Source organism: Pinus tabuliformis, chromosome 2_1 (genome assembly GCF_031772625.1).
Source record: "Pinus tabuliformis cultivar Carrire ecotype Pingquan chromosome 2_1, CPIR1, whole genome shotgun sequence".
NCBI classification, from domain to species: Eukaryota; Viridiplantae; Streptophyta; class Pinopsida; order Pinales; family Pinaceae; genus Pinus; species Pinus tabuliformis.
In genome coordinates this window covers 63951981-63958055 of record NC_142299.1, presented here as the reverse complement: position 1 = coordinate 63958055, position 6075 = coordinate 63951981, and positions in this window count along the sequence as shown.

Sequence of the window (6075 nt, the reverse complement as noted above, 5' to 3'; positions counted from 1 at the left end):
ACTTAATGGGCAAAGAGACAGTAATACATACTGATCATCAACCATTTCAATATCTACACTCCCAAACTAAGTTGCAGCAATCAAGAAATTACAGATGGATGGATTTTCTACAACAGTTTCATTTAGTCATTAGGTATAAAAAGGGCATACATAATAAAGTTGCAGACCTGTTATCTAGACCCATTATAAATGCATCTACTATACTTAAGCATAATTTTGTGCTACATGAAAGCTACATTGAACAATATGCTCAAGATATAGACTTTAAAGATGTATATGAAACTTTAAGTCAAGGCAAATGAGTAGAAGAATTGGATTATCATGTGAAGGACCGACTCTTATACCATTGTGGGAAACTCTGCATTCCACAAACTAAGAGAGTAAAGATAATTAGGGAAGCACACACTTCTCTGATATCAGGTCACTTTGGGGTAAGTAAAACAGTTGCACAGCTGCAAAGATTTTGTTATTGGCCAAAAATGAATGAGACAGTTTCTAGATATGTAAGAGGGTGTACTATGTATGCTAAAAGCAAACCCAACAATAGAAAACTAGGGTTGTACATTCCATTACCAGTACCTTCTCACCCTTGGGAAAGTGTTTCCATGGATTTTATTGGAGGACTGCCTAAATCTAGGAAAGGTCATGATTACCTATATGTTCTTGTGGATAGGTTCAACAAAATGTGTATTTTGATACCTTGTAACAAATAAATTACAGCTAAACAAACTACGAAACTATTCTTTGAACATGTATGGGTTTGTTTTGGATTACCCACTTCCATTGTATCTGATCGAGACACCCGAATTGTGGGGAAGTTTTGGTCGAGTCTGTGGGAATTGATGGACACCAAATTGAAGAAAAGCATAGCTTTTCATCTACAAACTGATGGCCAGACAAAAGTAGTTAACAAGACAGTGATCCAGTTACTCAGAGGATATTGCAGCAAAAATCCTAAGCTTTGGGATGAACAATTGTGTTATGTGCATCATGCTTACAATAGAAAAAAAAATTCTTCTACATAGAGATTTCCTTTTGAGACCTATTTTGGTTTCACACCAAGGTCTCCTTTGGATTTTTTCTTTGGTAAAGATACCATAATTGATGGACACAGTTATGTGGACAAGGCAACTAGGTTCATTGAACAGATCCAGGAGATCCACCAGGCAGTACAGAAACATCTGAAAAAGAGCCAAGCCAAATACAAGGCTAGGCATGAAAAGCATCAGATGGAGCATAGTTTTCAAGTTGGTGACCAGGTCTGGCTGTATATCAGCAAGGACAGGATTCAAGGTGAAGGTAAGAAGCTAAAGCCTATCAGGTATGGACCTTTCAAAATACTTGAGAATATTGGTGAAAATGCTTTTCACCTTGATCTACCAGCTTACATGCACATCTACTCAGTCGTAAATGCAGATTGCTTAAGATTGTTTGAACCCTCTCTAATTGAGGATCATGAAGAGCAGAGTCAATTGCCTTCTGTTGATGACCCGCTAACTGAATATCTTAATGAATTGCAGGAAGACACAGTTCTGGACAGGAAGGTGAGGACGACGTGCAAAGGAGATGTTGAGTACCTCAGAGTAGGGCTCAAGGGTTCAAAGCTAAGCAGTGGAAAGTGGATAGAGATTGGACAAGTGAGAAAATTGTATCCTCACTTAGTCAATGCTTGAAAACCAACTTTTGGTGGTCCAAAAGCTTTCTCAGTGGGAAGGTCGTGATCCGAATTGGATCCATGAAGAGTTATCAGAGAACCATGCCTACATCAGATCGAGACAAGACTTCAAATAATTAAGAGCATAGAACGATAAAAAACGCCTCTGAATAGTGGCAGTTGGCAGCCATCGTGGAACGATGAGGACCTCGGTCAAAGCGCGCTGACCGAGGCCCATGGAGACTGAACAGGAGGCGAAACTAGCCCCTAGGAATCCCAGATCGAGAAAAGGAGCCAATTTTTGATTGGGCAAAACCCCTCGAGAAGGAGAGGCCCTGAGCGCTCAGTCGCATGGGAGCCAGGGGAAACCGTGAGAAAAAGGCTAAAGGCAAAGGTGGGACCCACACTCCAAAAACCAGCGGTATTTATCGGGGACACCCTTGGGCAGTAAGCAGATTTGGCGAAAACGTAGTGATCCCACTCAGTGCCTAATGCATGGCAGGCAGATGAGAGAGAAAACCGCCGCTCATCGCGCGCTAACGGTCGAGCAAGTCAACCGTGCGAAATGAGCGAATGGCATTGGATCTGGGGGATCCAGATCTAACATCTGAGATCACGCTCGATGAGAAGACCGGAATTAACAGGGGATTAAGCCGTGATCTATAAGAATTTGAGGTCTGATTTGACCACCAAGGTGGTGGATGACTCATTCCACGACGTAACTAAGAAAAATGAACCGACGAAGCAAGCTGGCGCCGTTTACAGAAGGAAAAGTGGCCACTCCCTGTGAGCCTGATGATGACGCCGAGACAGGGGACTCCAAGCGAGCAACAATAGGTGATCCGACGGAAGTGGAAGGGGAATCGAATAGACATGACGTCGAATGGATTTAAAGCCATGAACAGACAAAGCAGAAGACACTAAACACAGAAGACGAAGAAGAAAAGCAAAGGAAAAAGACATAGAAATGAAGAGAAGACAGTGAAGCAAAAAGCAAAAAGAAGACAGAGGGTTGAGCTGACCAAAGGCAGTGTCGAGCACCGGAGAGCTTGAGAGGTTCAAGCCATCCCTGAGAGGATTTATCAGAAGCTGATCACCACATTGGGCTCCTTCCATTGTAGAGAAGAGAGGTCAAAGAGCTGGTAAGGCAAAGAGTCTGTGCACTCTAGTGGCTTGGGGAATCCAAGAACCACCCTGCCAAGCAAATTCTATTTCAGGAGACTCTTATCGAGCTCCTTCATTGTAATTCTCTACTTTAAACACAATAAAATAAGGCCACCACTGAAAGCTGGACCGGAGACGTAGCCGTGGAGGATAGGGTGAACTCCTTATTAACTTGTTGTGTTCTTGTATTTGCTTATTGTGTTTCTCTGCTATTTTCCATTTCCAGTGTCTGTGTATTTGCAATCTGATCGATCCGTTGCCTAAATAACATATACACACACCTGCACATGAGTCCGTAATACCTTCTTTAATCAATTCTTTAACTGAGGTCACTCATAGGGTGATTTTCAGATCACCATGGATAAGTCTCTATGATCTAGATGTTTCACAAGGGTATGCATTTAATCAATTTAATTATGTTAATAGCCCCCGAGATCAAGATGTATTGTAAAGTGGCTATAGGCCATAACCCTTTATCATAAATCAACTGAGATTTTTTATTAACAAAATATATCATATATTAGAGTTTCTGGATTTTGGATATCAAAGGAATTCCTTTCAAAATCCTCGACATCATAAGTCTTAGGCCCATTTAAAAGTGGTTGTAGTTTATTGGGGGGAGGACCCACATTCCACATCATTGTTCTGCTCCCGCATATCGGAGATAGTGCATATCAGATATTTCCTTTCAAGACACATTCTAAAAACTCCGATACTCCGATATGGTGTTCCCGCCCATATTCTGATATGCCAATCCTGCCGATATGCCAATACAACATATCCCTCCAATTTCCAATCTTAAATACAACACTCTCTCCCATCTTTGATAGTGACATAAACTCTGATCTCTGACTTCCGATAATCATATCCCTCCAATCTCCGATCGTTGATATCCCATTGTACCTCTGATCTCCGACCTCCGATATGTCATTTCATTTTGATCTCTGATATCTATTTCCCCTCCGATATGCAGATCCGATATGGTCTATAAACGGAATTCAAATATGATATTGCGTCCACTCCATATCATGACCTCCCAAAATCGGCATTTTTGTTTGTTTGTGCGCATTGTAAAAATTTATGATATATCGATACTTTACCATTTCACAACTTTTTAAAATTTGTTACGTGCAGAATCGCCAATCGCCTATGTGCCTGCAGTTCTGATGTGCGATCGCCGATCACCGATATGCTTGACTGCTGGGACCTCCAATTGATATATCGGATATTCTATGTTGCTAGACCTTCAATATATTAGAGCTATGATATTTGCTGGATCTACAATATGTTTGATAAAGTGTCCAGTTTAGCTTGCTGCTAAGTTTGATTTATTTTCTGTTGATAACCATTGAGAAGATTAGTCAACAAGATGACGCTCTTCACGGTATTAGTCTTCGTTTAAGCTTTTTCTTATGTCTATTTTGGTTTGGATATTGACACGTGGTTGAGTGGTTGTTGATCAATTGATATATTTGATTCAGAAATCTTGGATTGAACTGTTACTTCCTCCTTATCGACCCTGGGTTCATCCCCGTTTCAAAATACAACAAAGTAGTGAGTTCTATTATTAAATTTAGACAAAAACCGAATTGAAAACTAAACGAACTTCCCGCAAAACCATTGAAAATAGATTTTTAATTATTATAACAATGGCCCCATATGGAAGTGACAAGTGGCAGGAATCGAGTGGGATCGAAGAAAATCTCATCGTAACTCTTGAAATGAGACAACACAAAATCTTTGCAATATTGGGTAGCTTTGATATGGACCGAATGCGAAACCATAATGAATTCGTTTTAATAATGATATCAGATCCATTATATCAATGCTTTGTTTCAACGATGTGATATCAGAGGTTTCATTCATAAGTTTTGATTAGACAAGCGGGCGCGATATTTCGATTAAGCAACTTTAATACGCAAATCGGGTCTGGATATCGAAAAAAATAGTATGTTGTAGGTTGGAGATCAGAGATGGATGAATATCGACAAATCAGAACGGAGACCTTTAGGGATATCAACGATCGGAGGTGAATGGTTATCGCATATTAGAGATCGGAGGTTTCAATGAATGAAGAGACAAAACAAAACTCCAATAGTGATTCTCCGATATACGAGAGCGAAGGAGAATTATGAGATATGTGGGTATTCTGTCCAATAAAATACAACCACTATTAAATGGGCTCGGGACTTATGATATCGTGGATTTTGAAAGGAATCTTCCGATATTAATAAGTCCCTAGGTTCCGATATGTCATAGAAACTTTATCAAAATACCACATCCACTTTATAATATAATCCAAAGGCACATTTTGGAAAATATAGCCACTAATAATAATAATGAAGATCTTGGTCTCAGGGGCTATGTTTTATTAATCTAAGATGTTTAAAAAAAAACTTATTTACAAAGTTTATTAACAAACAAACTTAATCAAACTTAGGCAAACTGTAAAAATAAAACAAGTGTAAATAAAAGGCAAATTAGACTTGAAATTTCAGTAAACACACTCAAATCCTACATGCAATGCAAAAAGGGTCCCCATAATTTTATTATATGACTAAAATAAAAAATTAAATGGGGGGTTGTTGATTACTACAACGGGTTCCTAAACAAACTCAAAGCATAACTACCAAGCCAGAAAAGAAAGTCACACAAGTCTGGGGGAAGAAGTAGATTGGATCAGAGATCCTCTTGAACACTCAAGACAACAACACATGTTGTTGATCTGATGAATACATATTTGACACTTTTTGATCATGCAATTCTACCAAGAAGAGACCATCCATACTGTTAGGGGGAGCTTGTGTTTCTGAACTGTTCTTGCAAAAACTATCTGTGAGGAGCCCCATGAGACACTTAATGAGTCACATATGGAAAATCGTGCTATGAGGCATATATCCTGAGAGATCATCTCCCAAAAGAAACTCCACTGAAGAAAATCATCCATTGATTGAAGATATCTTCCACTTGCAACAATATTTCCTTTCTGAAGCAAACAAAAAAGCTAGAGGATTTTCTGTAGGAAGGGGGAGATGATTGATCATCTACAATTGAATTGTAGACAATCACTAACGTTGGAAAAATTACAGCCTGCTTGTGTTGAGATCAGACTGAAAGCAGAAGGAAGTAAATGATTGGTAAATATAGAAAAAATGAAACTGATCTCAAAAGATTATGAACAAAGCTAAAATATGGAAATGCCATTTGTGGAAATAATCAACAGTTGAATCATAAGAATATACAACCAAATATTATAA